This window comes from Rana temporaria, chromosome 4, assembly GCF_905171775.1.
Source record: "Rana temporaria chromosome 4, aRanTem1.1, whole genome shotgun sequence".
Taxonomy (NCBI): domain Eukaryota; kingdom Metazoa; phylum Chordata; class Amphibia; order Anura; family Ranidae; genus Rana; species Rana temporaria.
Window position 1 is genome coordinate 142,229,641 of NC_053492.1, and position 18,755 is coordinate 142,248,395.

At 41.5% G+C, this 18,755-nt stretch overlaps 1 protein-coding gene across 1 annotated transcript in view; it reads left to right on the forward strand.

Moving 5' to 3' along the window:
• The window catches only part of SLC9A9 (solute carrier family 9 member A9), an 876,572-nt gene that overhangs the window by 500,341 nt on the left and 357,476 nt on the right, over positions 1 to 18,755 (forward strand). The gene's annotated exons all lie outside the window — the stretch shown is intronic.

Genomic DNA, 18,755 nt, shown 5'->3' on the forward strand with positions numbered 1-18,755 from the left:
TTATTATTATTATTAGTATTATTATTATTATTAGTATTATTATTATTATTATTATTATTATACATGATTTATATTAAGGTAGTATTTCAGAATTTTAGTATAAAAATCTAGCTGAATGAAAAAAAACAAAAATCTAACAGGGTGTGGCCAGCTTAAGAAAAGGGTATTTACTCTGCTTATCATTTAAAATGATGTACAACGTTAGTAAAAGAAAACCGTAGGCATTTTTTAAAGCTTACTTAGTAGAGAACCTCCCCCCCCTTATTTACAGTACATTTTGGTGGTGGAATAAAACTCTTTCCATTTTTACAAGTACCCTGTATATACAATACACATATTCACATAATTGAAAGTGCATGCCTTTTTTTTCTAGTTTTCTACTTTCTTCTCTACTTGAAAACTAGAAAAGAAATGTCACTTATGGGCACTGATAAGGTAGCACTAATATGCAGCACCGATGAGCTGCACTGATAGTTGGCACTGATGAGCTGGACTAATAGGTGACACTGATGAGCTGCACTGATTGCTGGCATTGGTACTGATAGGTGGCACTGATCAGCTGCACTGATAGGTGGCACTGGTGAGCTGCACTAATGGGCACTGATAGGCGGCACTGATAGCCGCCCCCCTACCCTATCCAAGAGTTAACCCACTTCAGCAAGTACACTGAGCTTCACAAAAGGAGATCAACTTATCTGCCTGACTTCCCCAGCCCCATGCAGAGCTTACTTGCAGTTGCTGCATAGTGCATCCGCCTTGCTCGCAGTGGCGCTGCCCACACTCCTTTCCCATCAAGCCTCTCGGCCGGCCTCTGGATGATGTTACGCCAGCCAGGACGTCAAGCTCCACCTGACAGGGAAGTGTGCTGGACTCCAAGGGGAGGAACGTGCTCAGTCTCGGCGCACTTGTACTGTGGCGTAAAATGCCATTCTGCAAGGTAATGTATGTAGCGGCCGCCGGCCGACTCACTGTCTGTATTGAGCCTATAATTCAGCTTTCTGGCATCTGCAAGTAGGGGTTGACGGCTAGTAATTGTGTCTATAATCAATGTATTGGGCCAATATTATGGTAGGGGCCTGGTGTTGCATCTCCAATAGCTCCTACGTTAATCCGGCCCGGGGGGAAGGGGGTGGGGGCTAAAACATCACTGTCACTGCTGAGGAGATTCACCCTCTCTGTTTGTCCTGCTAACCATTTTTCCAGAGACCGAAAGTGACAGGATATCCACATTTATGTTAAAACTCTTTATATTCAAGTGGGGACATTAAGTTCTAGAACACGAAAATCATACTTAAATGAGACACTGGGTCACATTCATCAAAATAAATCTTCAAATGTAATTGATTGAAAGATTATTAATATTATTATAATAATTGAAACTTACAAAATGTTCCCAAACATGAGGTTTAAAACATTTCCTAAAGTGTTTAGCTGCAAAGTTACATAAGGATGTGTAGTGAAGAACAGGTGAGGGTGCATTCAGTTTAAATTCATAAGCCTCTGCGGGGTGCAAAGATAGTGCTGGATACAGTATCTTCCTATTGGGATACTTTTTGCAGTGACAAATGCCTAGAAGTGCATTTCCCTCACTTTAAAGAGACAACTAACCTCTTCTTGGACAGGAATTAAGCAAAATCTCCCCAATGGGACATACGTTTAAAAAAATTGTATATAATGCTGACTACCATATTTATCGGCATATACCGAGCACTTTTTTCCCCTTAAAATAAGGGGAAAATCGTGGGTGCGCGATATACGCCGATACCCGCTTCCCGCGCTCAGTTTGAATGCCTGCGCCGACATATACCGAGTGCAGTACACTCAGCTACATTCGGCCAGGCTCGGCTTCGCTCGTGCTCACGCATAAACGTCACAGACTGTGAGCACGAGCGAAGCCGAGCCTGGGTGAATGTAGCCGAGTGTACTGCACTCGGTATATGTCGGCGGAGGTGTTCAAACTGAGCGCGGGAAGCGGCGATTCGACGGGGAGACAACGCGGGAGAAGCCGGGAGGACACCACCGAAGCCGCAGACGGACGCCGGACCCGACGAGGCCGCCGATAGATGCCGTGCAAGACAACAAAACTGTAAGTACTAAAATGTTTTTTTTACAGGAATTGCGGGTCCACATTAGGGATGCGCGCTATACCCCGGAGCGCGCAATACCCCGATAAATACGGTATTTAAATCCACATCAGTCCTTGCCTTTAATGAAGCAAATTAACCTAGTAGCATGTTTTTGAATTGTGGGAAAAAACTGGAGGACTTGGAGGACCCACACAAACACAAGAAGAACATGCGAAGTACATGCAGGGTCCTGGCCAAGATTCGAACGAGGACCCCAGTGCTAAAAAGAAAGTGCTAACACTTAAGCCACGTGTGCCTTTGGTGTTATATTAATTTTATTACCACACATCTAAGTTATCCTTTAATTTCTCATCTTTTTTTTTTATCTGATTTTATTTTAAGATAAAGAAGTTTTTCATTTTGCAAAGTAACACATAAACACATTGGGGGTTATTTACTAAAGACCAATACACTTTGCCCTGAAAGTGCACTTGGAAGTGCAATTGCTGTAGATCTGAGGGGGACATGCAAGGAAAATAAAAAAGTGCACATGAAATTGCACTGAAAGTGCACTTGGAAGTGCAATCGCTGTAGATACAAAATGGGACATGCAACGAAAATAAAAAACAACATTTTAGCTTGCACATGATTGGATAATAAAATCAGCAGAGCTTCCCCTCATTTCAGATCTACCCCTCAGATTTACAGCGACTGCACTTCCAAGTGCAAAGTGGATTTGCCTTTCATAAATAACCCCCATTGTCACACAGGACAGATAAACAAAGGAAGAATAAGAGAAATAAAGCAGGACTAAAATACAGCACTGAACACGTGAAGTCCCATCCACAGAAGAATTTACCACCTGGTCGGTGGGAGTCCATAAGAAATCATTTTGACCACAGGTAGCATTAAAAGCTACATGTTCATGAGTAAACAATGGAGGAATATATCACACGTATCTATCACAGACCATAATGCATCAGATTTACACTTTGTGTTTCAAAGAAGGTACATACATTTTTCAAATAGAATACATCTATTCAGTTCAGATTTCCACATCTCTGCAGTTGACAGATTAGCAGTCACCCACTTCAGGGCTAGTATTTTCCTATCAAACCTTTTTTTACCTTCAAATTTGAGATATAGATGACCTTCTTACACTGACCTAACATCCTACACCCTTTCAAGCTGTGCTTCAGAATATTTGAGACTTTAGTTCAGTATTAAACATTAAAATGTCATCAGATATTTGAGGAATTACCATTCCAGTAAAGTTGAATAAGTGTATGACCTTTTTAATAGAGCCGAATATAACTTTGTAAAGGTGAACAATGTCACTTTTAAGCAAACCTGGAGACCCTCACTATATGTAATCCTAAACCAAATGATCCTGGTAGGGGGTGTGGATCATTTAAATTAGGCGCGTTCCCGCGCCGGACGTACTGTGCATGCGCCGTCCCTAAAATGTCCCGACATTCATTGCGCTAAATGACGTCACAAGGACGTCATTGGTTTCGACGTGAACGTAAATGGCGTCCAGCCCCATTCACGGACGAGTTACGCAAACGACGTAAAATTTAAACATTTTGACGCGGGAACGACGTCCATACTTAACATTGGCTGCGCCTCCTAATAGCAGGAGCAACGCTACGACGAAAACGAGTTACGCAAACGACGTAAAAAACTACCGCCGGGCGCACGTACGTTTGTGAATCAGCGTAAGTAGGTAATTTGCATACTCTACGCTGAAAACTACGGGAGCGCCACCTAGCGGCCAGCGTGAGAATGCACCCTAAGATACGATGGCGTAAGAGACTTATGCCAGTTGTATCTTAGGCTAATGTCGGCGTATCTAGCTTTCTGAATACAGAAAGTAGATGCGCCGGCGCAGATTTGAATTTACGCTGCGTATCTATGGACACGCCGGCGTCAATTCTATCTGAATCTACCCCACAGTATATTTGTTTTTAGTTGTAAAAATCAAGGCCGGGTTCACATTAGTGCACTGCGGTTTGGGAGCAGGGTGATTGTATGTGAATTTTACATGAGGTTTTAGGTGCAATCTTATTGACTTCTATTAGACTGTGCATTTTCTGAAGTTGCAGCATGCAGGACTTTAATACGCTTTCATGCAAATATATGGTCTCATAGAACAGGGTCCCACCTAAGGCCTGGTTCGCACCTACGGTGCCTTGAAAAAGTATTCAAACCCCTTGAAATTTTTCACATTTTTTCACGTTACAACCAAAAACGTAAATGCATTTTATTGGGATTTATGTGATAGACCAACACAAAGTGGCACATCATTGTGAAGTGTAAGGAAAATGATAAATGGTTTTTAAAGTATTTTTTTTTACAATTATGTGAAAAGTGTGGCGTGCATTTGTATTCAGCCCCCTGAGTCAATACTTTGTAGAACCATCTTTCATTGCAATTGCAGCTACAAGTCTTTTTGGGGATATCTCTATGAGCTTTGCACATCTAGAGAGTGACATGTTTCCCATTCTTAGCTCTGTTAGATTGGATGGAGAGCATCTGTGAACAGAATTTTTCAAGTCTTGCCACAGATTCTCATTTCTTCTAAGATTGCCCTGTATTTGGCTCCATCCATCTTCCCATCAACTCTGACCAGCTTCCCTGTCCCTGCTAAAGAAAATCATCCCCACAACATGATGCTGTCACCACCATGTTTCACGGTGGGATTGTGTGTTCAGAGTGATGTGCAATGTTAGTTTTTCGCCACACATAGTGTTTTGCTTTTACGCCAAAAAGTTAAATTTTGGTCTCATCTGACCAGAGCACCTTCTTCCACATGTTTGCTGTGTCTCCTACATGGTGTCTCGCAAACTGCAAACAGGAATTCTTTTCACTTTCTTTCAACAAGGCTGTTCTTTTTGCCTCTCTTCCATAAAGGCCAGATTTGTGGTGTGCAAAAGTAATAGTTATCCTGTGAACAGATTCTCCCACCTGAGCTGTGGATCTCTGCATCTCCTCCAGAGTTACCATGGGCCTCTTGGCTGCTTCTCTGATTAATGCTCTCATTGCCCGGTCTGTCAGTTTAGGTGGGCGGGCATGTCTTGCTAGGTTTGCAGTTGTGCCCTACTTTTTCAATTTTTGGATGGTGGATTAAACAGTGCTCTGTGAAATGTTCAAAGCTTGGGATATTTGTTTTACAACCGAACCCTGCTTTAAACTTCTCCACAGCCTTATCCCTGACCTGTCTGGTGTATTCCTTGGCCTTCATGATGCTGTTTGTTCACAAAGGTTCTCTTGCATACCACTGAGGGCTTCACAGAACAGCTGCATTTATACTGAGCTTAAATTACACACAGGTGACTTCTGAAGGCAATTGGTTCCACTAGATTTTGGTTTGCAGTATCAGAGTAAAGGGGGCTGAATACAAATGCACGCCATACTTTTCACATATTTATTTGTAAAAAAAATATTGAAAAGTATTTATAGTTTTCCTTCCACTTCAAAATTATGTGCCACTTTGTGTTGGTCTATTACATAAAATCCCAATAAAATATATTTACATTTTTGGTTGTAACATTACAAAATGTGGAACATTTCAAAGGGTGTGAATACTTCTTCAATGCACTGTATGCATTTCAGTGCTTTTTGCATTTTGTAGATTTGCACTACAGTCCATTTAACATGGTTTCCTATGGAAAATGTTCTGTAGTACAAATCTGCAAAATGCTAAAAGCACAAAAAATGCACAGGTGTGTGATACAGGCCTTATACTGTGTAAAAAAAAAAAAGCACAATCGCACTGTACCCAAACCACAATGCACCACGGTGAACGCCACCAAAATAATGTGTAACTAACAAATTCCAAAAAAGGATCTACTGTTTGAAATATGAAGATTTCAATATCCGTTTCTCACTTATCATCTTCCAACAGAATACAACCAGTAAATATGTCCATAGTAGTTACTATATGATTGTTTTTTTATTTTGTTCAGAAATACTGTATTACGTTATAATTCTTTAACCTGAAACCAAAATAATGTATATGTGGATATGTGATAGTTTATGTATCAAATATTGCAGATCACTGAATATCACTTCGACATTGTTGAAAAATTGAGGAGCTTATGTATTTAGTAATATGTTCTTACTGAAGTTACTTCTGAGCCAGCAATCGGTTTCAAACCTTCGTAGCAGGTCGAAAGCTGACTGTTAGCAGTTCGTTAGTGGTATTTCTTATTCACATAAGTTTGCATTCAAATATAACCGTAATCAATATTTTTTGACTTTCACTCTCTTCCTCGTGACCTGCTGTCAGGTTGTACATGTTACTAAGGTTCTCACTCTCCTTTCTCTGCCACCAACATCAAATGTATCTTTCTGAGAAGATTATTCTGAGATTCCTTTCATTGACATCAAAGTAATTTGCATAATCATTTTGACAACATAGTGATCTATGTAATAAAAGCATCAAATTGTTAGTCTGCCTAGCACTCCTAGGTGGACAAATCAGGAAACTTTTTTTTTTTTTTTGACCCAATTCTCAGCCTATTTACTGTACTCCCTAGTAGTTGGCCGCATCCAGTAATTCATTTTATAGAAGAGACTTAAATGGAATCTGTCAGGATATAAATATGGCAGTTCCATTTCTGACTTTTTTCAGTGTGCAAGTTTGGAAGCTTTCATCTTTATCCTCATTTGACTACTTATTGGTTCACTGACAGATAAAAAGCATGTGCTTATAAACTGTTCAAACACAGTTTGTCAAGGTCTGTGACTCAGTAGTGAATGAAGGATAAAGATGACAGCCCTGCAGCTTGCACCAACAAAAGCAAGACAACAGTCACAGCTCCCATGTTTCTTTCCTGAGAATTACATTATATATATATATTTTTTTTCATAAATGTTTTTTTTTTTAGAGTAACTGCATATATTGGGCATCAAAAGTAGAAATAATAACAGTGAGTAAGACAAACATGGAACTTGCATAAAGGAAAGGTTAACATTGACAAACAAAAAGGGGTGGAGCATTACTAGGTCTTATTAACAAGAGAAATAGACAATCTCCTGATAAACATGAGAAACATTAAGGCAAGTTCACTAAGAAAACAAGTAATACAAGACTGAGGAGCATCGCCCATCAACGTTTGCTATGTCCTTACCAAGTAGCTCCCCAATAATGAACCAGGCAAAAACTACTTACAGGAAAAATAAGAGCGTAAGAATATATAACACAAAAGGGGTCAGGATGGGAAGCAAAAGAGAAACAAGGAAAGGAAAAGAAAGTGGAAAGGGCAAAAGGAAGAAAAAGGGAGAGGAAGAGAAAAAACAAAACAGCAAAAGAACAGGGTTGGTGGGGGCAGTGGTTGAATATCGGATATAAGGAGGGAAAGACCATCAGCTTCTTCTCTCGCACTCCACCCCTAAAAACGGGGTAGGGGGCGTGTGAAAGAAGACACCACCAACTGAATCAAGTGATCCATAGACCCAGACACAGTACCATTATAGGCCCAAGTCTCAGCCTTACCCTTAGGCCCTGTACACACAAACGGACCAAACCGATATGACTGGCCCGTCGGACCGTTTTCATCGGTCACCTCTGAAGTGGCTGTACGGCCTGATATGTGTACACACCATCAGCCCAAAATCCGATCGGGTCAGAATGCGGTGACGTCAAACACGCGACATGCTGAATAAAACGAATTTGAATGCTTCCAAGCATGCGTCGACTTTATTCTGAGCATGCGCAGGTTTTGAACCGATGCTTTTCTGTACTAACCATCGGTTTGGTCCGATGGGGTAGCGGTCCATCGGTTCGGTTTTAAAGCATGTTTAGACATTTTGGACCGAAGGAAACCAGACCGATAGCCTATACACACGGTCGGTTTGGTCCGATGAAAATGAACTTCGGTTCATTCTCATCGGACCAAACCGACCGTGTGTACAGGGCCTTATAGGTGAGCCCTATAAGCAGCAGTAGTCTTTAAGCCCGTACACACGATTGGACTTTCCGACGGGAATTGTGTGATGGCAGGATGTTGTCGGATAATCTGATCGTTTGTATGCTCCATCGGACAATTGTTTTGGATTTTCCCCCAACAAATGTGGGATAGCATGCTTTAAATTTTTCCAACAACAATTGTGTCTTGTCAGATTTTCCAATTGTGCGTACACAAATCCGTCGGACAAAAATCCAAAGTACAAACACGCATGCTCAGAAGCAATGCTAACCCTAACACAACATTAGCAGAAGTTGCCCAAAGGGTGGCGCTAAAGAGCTGAAAAAACATGTAGTTTTGTGTTTGTTGGCCAAAAATTCTTTGCCGTTTGTATGGAATACAAGTTCACGGCCAACGCCCTTCGGACAAAAGTCCTACGCTTTGTCCGCATAAAATCCAATCATGTGTACCAGGCTTAAAGGTCTAGCCAACAAAACCAAGTGGCAGTGAACTTAGACATCCTGGGCCAGATTTATGTAGATCAGCGGATCTTTAGATCCGCTCGATCTACGTGTTTTACGATCCGCCGGTGCAATTTAGCGAGGCTAGTGCAGTATTCATCAAGCACTTACCTCTAAAATTGCATCGTCGGATCGTAACTCCCCCGGCGGAATGCAAATTCCGCGGCTAGGGGGAGTGTACAATTTAAATCAGGCGCGTTCCCGCGCCGATTTAACTGCGCATGCGCCGCCGGTGAAATTTCCCAGTGCGCATGCTCCAAATGACATCGCTAAGACGTCATTGTTAGCGGCGGGTACGTCAATTGCGGCCATCCATATTCCTGATCGACTTACGCAAACGACGTAAAAATTTGAATTTTGGCGCGGGAACGACGGCCATACTTAACATTAGCTACCCCTCATATAGCAGGGGTAGCTATCCGCCGGAAAAAGCCGAACGCAAACGACGTTAAAAAAAAGCGACGGGCGGGCGTACGGACTTGAATCGGCGGTTCTACTCATTTGCATATCCGATGCGTAAAAAAAAGCGATGACACCTAGCGGCCGGCGGTAGATTGCAGCCTAAGATTCGACTGGTGTAAGTCACTTACACCAGTCGGATCTAAGGGAGATCTATGAGGAATCTGATTCTATGAATCAGCCTCATAGATCAGACCGTTGGCTCACACAGATACGACGGTGGATCTCAGAGATACGACGGCGGATCAGGAGATCCGCCGTCGTATCTCTTGATGAATCTGCCCCCCTGTCTTGTAAGATGTGTATCAGCTCCTCCATGTCTCTCATGTTATTAATCCTGCGGAACCACTCGCGTATCATGGGAATATTGTGCCAATAGCAAGATACGCATTGCATCAACCATGTACATCGGCAAAGATTTATTGTAACCTTTTCTAGGTAAAATGGAATGATGAATCAAGAATTGCGCTGGAGTAAAATCCAGCTTATAGGTGGTGACTTTAGTAGTAATGTTGTGTATGAGTTTCCATAAAGGCTGAAGGTTGAGACACGCCCACCAATTATCTATCATAGTTTCTACACCCTTCTGCATTGCCAACACAAGTTTGAGACAGAAGTGTGAAATCGTTGTAATAAAGAGGGTAGATATGATGTTGGTCGCTAAAGTGTGGAGGTCTAGGAGACTAGGGAGAGGTGATGAGGTTTCCCCTAACATTCACTCACCCCCACTGTCGGTTCGGAGTCGCTGCTATGGAATCGGGCAGGGTGGAGGTGGAGGCCGCAGGTCTTGTTCAGAACAAAGCTGGGATGTTCTTGCTCAGCCGGGTTCCTGCTTTCCACGGTGCTCGACTTGCAGACGTACTCCAGCCTGGCTTCATCATCATGCTGAGAGTGGAAGGTGCCCAGATAAGCAGAAATAGTGCTTCAACACACCGGAGCTCTTGGTCTAGGCTTCCATCTTAGATTGGAGCCAAGCCACACCTCTGAGAATTTAATTTTAATAGTGGCCCAGCTGATAAAATGCCAGCCTCTGTTGTGATATGGGGTGCACCCATACTGGGAGTTTTAAGTGAACTGTGCCAGGGTCCACTTGTCCCCCTCCCTACTCCCTCGCTGGTTTGCACTCACACTGGGTTGTAAGGAAGTGGTCGGGGAGCACTTACAAGTTATCCTGGGCACACTCCCTTGCTAACCAGACCATCAATCCCTGTTTCATTACACAGTTCTCTTTGGAGAGAAATGTACTCTGGCATGTTCACACTCACACTGCAGAAAACTGTACCAGATCAAAGTGAACCACATCTGGGACCACATGTTCCAAGTGGTTCTGGGTTTGTTTTGGTTAACTGGCCCTGGGCACAGTTTGGAGAAATCACACTACGCAAACAGGCCCAAAGGGCTGGACAGTGCTCATAACTTGTGTGAGTGCATCCTTGGTGTCAGTTAAAATTTAAAGGGAATAGTTTATAGAAGCTGCTATTGAAGTGAACCCCTAATAAAATTATTTTTATTTGCAGTACATTAACTGCACCAAACCACTAGTGGTCCTTAAAAAGAATGCCCAGTTACATGGGTGGGTGGGGAGAACACCCCTTACACTGGCAGTCAGCACTGTGCCCCATTGCACTGGCACAGTGGGAAGTAGGCCCCATAACATTTGGCACAGTGGGAAGAATGCCCCTTACATTGGTGGTCAGTGTAGTGCCCCATTACATTTAAGTAAGTTTAATTAGTTAAGTTAAAGTAAGTTATAGCTGCACAATTCTGGATTAAATGAAAATCACATTTTTTTTTTTGCTAAGAATAAAGATTATGATTCTCATTGTGTAACATCATCTTTTACATTATACAAAAAAATTGAGCTAACTTTACTGTATTCTTTTTTTTTTTTTATATTATTCATTGAAGTATATTTTTTTCCTAAAAAAATTGCTTTTGAAAGACCGCTGCGCAGATACAGCGTGACATAAAATATTGCAACATCCGCCATTTCATTCTCTAGAGTTTCTGCTAAAAAAATATATATATAATGTTTGTGGGTTCTAACTAATACAGATACAATTTCTGTGCCAGATTCACGTACGATTGCTTATCTTTGCGGCGGCGTAACGTATTCGATTTACGTTACGCCTCTGCAACTTAGACGGGCAAGTGCTGTATTCTCAAAGCACTTGCACCGTAAGTTGTGGCGTTGTATCGTAAATCGGCCGGCGTAAGCCCACCTAATTCAAATTTGGATCAGGGTGCGTGTTTTATGTAAATGTACTGTGACCCGACGTGATTGACGTTTTTCCCGAACGGCGCATGCGCCGTCCGTGGAATTTCCCAGTGTGCATTGCTCCAAAGTATGCCGCAAGGACGTCATTGGTTTCGACGTGAACGTAAATGACGTCCAGCCTCATTCACGGACGACTTACGCAAACGACGTAACTTTTTCAAATTTTGACGCAGGAACGACGGCCATACTTAACATTGGTACGCCACTATATAGCAGGGGTAACTATACGCCGGGAAAAGCCTAACGTAAACGGCGTAACTTTACTGCGTCGACCGGTGTACGTTCGTGAATTCGTGTATCTAGCTGATTTACATATTTCGACGCGTTAATCGCCGCGTACACGCCCCAGCGTAAATTTGCAGTTACGATCCGACGGCGTAAGAGACTTACGCCTGTCGGATCTAATATATATCTATGCGTAACTGATTCTAAGAATCAGGCGCATAGATACAACGGCACAACGCAGAGATACGACAGCGTATCTGGAGATACGCCGTCGTATCTCCACTGAGAATCTGGCCCACAGATTTTAACTTGTAAGCAGTAAGTGTCAAAAAGGTTTAGTCTTTAAGTGGTTAAACTGACCTCATTTACAGACGGAAGTTCATTCCTTTGCTAAAGAACAAGAGATACATTGGGGGTTATTTACAAAAGGCAAACCCACTTTGCACTGCACTTGAAATTGCACTGAAAGTGCACTTGGAAGTACAGTCGCTGTAAAAGGTTGCGAAAGGCTACTTTAAGTAGTGAAGCAAAGATAAAAGTGAAAGTCCCAAAAGTTGGCAGTTGCAACTGCTATATATATATTTTTTTTCTGACAGAATCCCGGTAAAGCTTTAAAAAATAATCTCTGTCTGATATAACAAGGGAAGTGTCACATAGGAATCCATAGTAAAATAGTTACTATGACTGAAAAAAGGCCATCAAGTTCAACCTATTCCAAAACTTTTCTAACTCTGTTGATTTAGAATAGAGACAAAACCAACACTGCAGCTAAACAACACAACATGACTGTTATATCAACACAGGAGGGTTTAGCAGTACTTACTTTCATCATAGTTTGTCTATGTTTGTAAATAAACTATGACAGGTTTATTGAGAAATCACCTTGTATTACTCAAATTTTCCCAATTTGACAGCTGTCCCTCTGATTTTATTGTGGACAATATTCCCTCTATCTTGGCAGAATAAGATATAGCCCATTATAATTGCTGGTCCCTAGCTGTCATACTTCTTGCTGACTGAATTCTAAACTCTTGAAAGGAATGATACCTTTCTTTTGGATCCTTCCTCTTCTATCACTTGCTGGTTGGACTATGAGTATAATAACATTAGTCCATCTCTCCGCTAAAAAGTTTTTCTTTTTTTTTTTTACATTATTACATGAATTGTAATAATATTGTTAATATGTGATAGTGTTAAGATACACCCAAAAAATGGTAGAGCTTTTATGAGTTGCAGATTTTTTTTTTTTCTAAAAAAAATTCTGCTTCAGTGTACTTACTCTACTGAAAGGACATTTTGTAATCATTAATACAAAAACACTTTACTTTAGTGCATTGGAGTTGATTTACTAACAAAGTTTAGTCTGTTCACCTAGCAAAGTGAATATTTACTTTAAAAACTCTATATTCATGTTGACAAGTGAATGTTGGCTAATATGGTAAACCTGTATTCCCTCTGAAAATCCAATCAAGGGAAATAAGAAAAACATAATTTAAGAGTGAGCTCTACTCCTCACATTTTAAGAAATCAATTTGTACTCAAGTGGAACATGAAGTGGTATTAAACCCAAAACAATGGGGCAGATCCTCAAAGATCTGCACCGGCGCAGAATATCTGAGATACGCTACGCCGCCGTAACTTACCTGGCTTTGGTTTGAATCCAGAAAGAATTTGCGCCGCAAGTTACGGCGGCGTAGTGTATTTCTCGCGGCGTAAGGCAGCGGAATTCAAATGCGGCGAGTAGGGGGCGTGTTTAATTTAAATGAAGCGTGTCCCCATGTCGAACGAACTGCGCATGCCCCGTCCGTCAAAACTCCCAGGGTGCATTGCTCCAAATGATGTCACAAGGACGTCACTGTTTTCGTTGTGAACGTAAATGGCGTCCAGCCCCATTCACGGACGACTTACGCAAACGACGTAAAAATTTAAAAATTAGACGCCATACTTAACATAGAGTACGCCACCAGATAGCAGCTTTAACTATACGCCGGAAAAAGCGGAACGGAAACGACGTAAAAGATTGCGACGGCCACTCGTACGTTCGTGGATAGTCAGAAATAGCTAATTTGCATACTCAACGCGGATTACGACATGAACGCCACCCAGCGGCCGCCGGAAAATTGCATCTTAGATCCGACAGCGTACGCCTGTCGGATCTAACCCAGATGCCGTCGTATCTTGTTTTGAGGATTCAAAACAAAGATACGACGCGGGAATTTTGAAATTACGCCGGCATATCAGTAGATACGCCGGCGTAATTTCTTTGGGGATCTGCCCCAATGTTTTTATATTTTGCAGCTAACCAATACTTGATGTATGAAATTGTTTTCTTTCCTAGTTAATTTTTTCCTTTATTTTACCTGGTGATGCAGCCAGTAATTAGGGATGAGCTTTATGTTTGGGTCGAACATGAGTTTGACTCGAACATTGGCTGTTTGCCAGTTCGCCGAATAGCAAACAATTTGGGGTGTTTGTGGCAAATTCGAAAGCCGCGGAACACCCTTTAAAAGTCTATGGGAGAAATCAAAAGTGATCATTTTAAAGGTTAATATGCAAGTTATTGTCATAAAAAGTGTTTGAGGTCCTGGGTCCTGCCCCTGGGGACGTGTATCAATGCAAAAAAAAGTTTTAAAAACTGCAGTTTTTCCGGGAGCAGTGATTTTAATAGTGCTTAAAGTAAAACAATAAAAGTGAAATATTCCCTTAAATTTTGTACCTGAGGGGTGTCTATAGTATGCCTGTAAAGTAGAGCATGTTCCAGTGTTTATAACAGTCTATGCGCAAAATAACATTTCTAAAGGAAAAATAGTAATTTAAAACTACTCGCGGCTATAATGAATTGCCGGGTCCCAGCAATACAGATAAAATTAATTGAAAAAAAAAAAAGCGGCATGGTTTCCCTCCCTTAGTCCATTACCTCGAACCAAAATTTAAAAATAAAATGTGTGGAGGTCCCCCAAATTCCATATCAGGCCCTTCGTGTTTGGGGACTGCAGCGGAGGCGTTTTTTAGTCGCTTTACAGGCGCTATTTTTAGCCCAAAAGCGCCTAAAAAACGCCTCAGTGTGAAAGGGGTCCTACACTCACCCCCTCTCTTTTACACTCACTCTCTTTTTCTTACACTCACCCCCTCGCTCTCATTCCCCTCTCTCACCCTCTCATGATATACAATAATGGATGTAGGGGCCTTTTGGTGGGCGTGATTTTTCAGGGGGGGGGTTGGGGGTTTGCATTTTATTGAAATAAAGTGGGCCGGTCTGGATGAAGTCCAGGGCCAAATTTTTGTCCCAGTCCAGCCCTGCCTGGGTGGCCGTTTCTTTGGAGCACATGTGCCGATGACATCATTGGCTGCATATATAGTAAATATCTTCTAATCTGTGCATGGTTAGGAGATATTTAGAGTACCTATTATTTTGCCGTAAGTACAAGATTAAAATGCTTCGTTTTCAGGCAAATTTCAAATAATGGCTTTATCTTGCAGGTCTGAAAAAAAATGCACCTAGTGGTCTACTACTTATTTTTTCATTTTTTTGGACCAACTTGTGTATCAAATCAATCTTGAGAGATACAGTAAGACCCCTTTCACACTGAGGCGCTTTACAGGTGTTTTTGCGCTACAAATAGCGCCTATAAAGCACCTGTAAACTGCCTCTTCTGCATCCCCAGTGTGAAAGCCAGTATGCTTTCACACTGGGGATGTGTGTTTGGAGGACAGGAAAAAAAGTCCTGCAAGCAGATCTTTGGGGCGGAGGAGGAGTGCTGTATCCACTGCTCCTCCACCGCCCCTGCTCCATTAAATGAAAGGGCGCTGCTTTCAAATTGCCTTAAAAAAGCACTTTGAAAGCAGCATTAAGAGGAGGCTTTTAACCCCTTTTTAATACCTTCTGGGGGGCTAAAAGCGTCCCACTAGCGGTAAATTGCTGCTAAATTAGCAGTGCTTTATCACTAACGCCCAGTGTGAAAGGGGTCTTATATTTGCCACAGTTCATTTTGGTGTCATTCTTTCAGGTTCTTAGTTTATACTGTAAATATGCATTGATCTGTTGTTTTTTACAGATGCTATGATGAAAGGCACAGTGGGATAAGGATATTTTAGTGAGTGCATGAGTTTGCTACTTTATGCACAACAAACAACACAATGCCACAGCTGTGTATTTTACAGACCATTCTCTTTATAAAACCAATATACATAGTATACATGATCCACGCTGTGTTGGGAAAACATTAAAGTGCTGCATGTTTTTTGTGTGTTATTACCAATTTGTATTACATGGATGCTCTATAATGTTAAACATTTCCAGCCTAATTTACATTGTAACTGTTATTCGTGTTTGCACTGATTGCATTCCGGTCGTTCTAGCATTTTTCATACAATCCTAGAGGCTAAATTAGTTATGCTTTACTGAGAATTATTGTGTTCTAGGTTTATTGGTTATTTTAAATTTAGAGTAAAGTACATGTATTTTAGTTTGTTAACCATACAGCTCCCAGTGAACCCAAGAATGTCATACATATGTATGTTTATTTTAAACACATGGGGGCAGATCCTCGTGCAGCTGTACGCCGGGCGCAGCGTATCTAAGATACACTACGCCGCCGTAACTTAATTTTTATTTTTTTCGAATCCACAAAGAATTTGCGCCGTAAGTTACGGCGGCGTAGTGTATCTTGGGCGGCGTAAGAGCGCGGAATTCAAATGGTTGTAATGGGGGCGTGTTTTATATAAATACGTCGTGACCCGACGTAAACAGTGTTTTTTTTTAACTGCGCCGTCCCTGGGGGTATCCCAGTGCGCATGCTCGAAATTTAACCGGAACAAGCCAATGCTTACGACGGTGACGTCATTCGACGCAAATTCCTATTCGCGAACGACTTACACAAACAACGTAAAAAATTCAAAATTGTACGCGGGAACGACGGCCATACTTAACATTGAGTACGCCTCAGAATAGCAGCTTTAACTATATGCCGGAAAAAGCCGAACGCAAACGATGTAAAAACAATGCGCCGGCCGGACGTACGTTAGTTGATCGCCGTAAATAGCTAATTTGCATACTCGACACGGAATTCGACGGAAATGCCACCCAGCGGCCGGCGGAAAAAATGCACCTAAGGTCCGACGGCGTACTAAGACGTACGCCTGTCGGATCGACCCGAGCTGCCGTCGTATCTTGTTTTGTAGATACAAAACAAAGATACGACGCAGGAATTTTAAAATTACGCCGGCGTATCTATAGATACGCCGGCGTAATCCTTTTGTGGATCTGCCCCATGATGTCGAGATGAATAATCTATGAACCAGGTAAGTTAGATTCTTATGACAAGTCCAGGCTGGGTATACAATCAGCACTGCAGCCTGCCTTTGTATATGTGGGTACAGCTCTGATGTACTGGCACTGCAGCAATTTTATTACCACGTTGGTGTTTATAAGCAGAATGTGTACAGGCTACTCTAAATGTTGTTTTGCCAACACCAAGCAGAAGGAGAGAAGCATGCAGAAGCTCAGACAGGCCCAAAATACACTCAGACAGTTTAGACCTGACAAATGCTAGAATGCCAGTCTGCATTTCCTTATCAGCCATCCTACCAGTTCCAGTTACTATGGTGAACAATTGATTTATTCAGTAGGGAAATAAGAAAAGCCAATAGAAATCGAATCTGATTTAATGTTACTGTAATCATATTAATGAAAGATGAATTCCTATTTGTTGTTTGATTTTGGTACATTCTGTGCTTTGTTTGGTTTATTAAATGTGCATAAATATATGAGACGTGTTTCTATGGTACTACATCTACTGCTTTGTCTAAAGTAGATTTGGTTCAACACACTTGGCCTCATCAGAGCTTACAATATAATATATATATATGTGTGTGTGTATATATATATATATATATATATATATATATATATATATATATATATATATATGAATAAAAGAAAAGACTGGTTATTTTTTACCCCAGATCTCATATTTAGGAGCTTCTGTCATGCTTTTTGTTTTCTATTACAATAGATGTTTACATTCCTTGTAATAGGAATAAAAGTGACACTTCTTTTTTTTTTTTTAATGAACAGTGGAAAAAAAAAAAAATTAAAAGTAAAATAAATAAGAAGACCTCCTCTGTAACTCAAAACATGCAACCTGTAGAATTTTTTAAATGTTGCCTATGGAGATTTTTAAGGGTAAAAGTTTGTCGCCATTCCAAGAGCGGACGCAATTTTGAAGTGACATGTTGGGTATCAATTTACTCGGTGTAACATCATCTTTCACAATATCCAAAAATTGGGCTAACTTTACTGTTGTCTTGTGCACTTGTAAGTGTGCTTTTAAGACTGCTGCGCAAATACGGTGTGACAGAAAGTATTGTAACTACCGCCATTTTATTCTCTAGGGTGTTAGAAAAAAAAATAATGTTTGGGAGTTCAAAGTAATTTTCTAGCAAAAAAATATGATTTTAACTTGTGAACAACTAGTTTGAATAATAGGCCTGGTCCTTAAAGCGGAGGTCCACCGACGGTTCTTTTTTTTCTTTTTTTTTTTCAACCATTCACGCAATCACCTAATCTCAATGTCTCACTCACTGTTTCGAGAAATTATCTCCCCTGATGTCCTGTTTCCATGTAAAAATGAAGTTGTAAAAACTGTGGACGCCCACAAGCATTAAGAGCCAGATTCACGTAGGGCAGTGGCGGCGTAACGTATTGTAGATACGTTACACCGCTGCAATTTTTCATCGCAAGTGCCTGATTCACCAAGCACTTGCGATGAAAACCTACGCCCGCGGCCTCCGGCGCAAGGCGGGCCAATTTAAATGGGCGCGCTCCCGTGCCGGACCTACCACGCATGCTCCGTTTCCGAACTCCCGCCGTGCATTGCGTGGCGTGATGTCACTTTTTCGAACGGCGACGCGTGTAGCGTAATTCCCTATTCCCGGACGGCTTACGCAAACAACGTTATTTTTTAAATTTCTACGCGGGTACGACGGACATATTTTATACAGCAATACGATTGCTGTGTAAAGTTAAGGCAACAAAAAAAACGACTAACTTTGCGACGGGAAACTAGACTAGCGGCGACGTAGCGAACGTGAAAAACCGTCGGGAATCGCCGTAACTCCTAATTTGCATACCCGATGCTGGTTTACGGCGCAAACTCCCCCCAGCGGCGGCCGCGGTATTGCATCTTAAGATCCGACAGTGTAAAACAATTACACCTGTCGGATCTTATGGCTATCTATGCGTAACTGATTCTATGAATCAGTCGCATAGATAAAAACAGAGATATGACGGAGT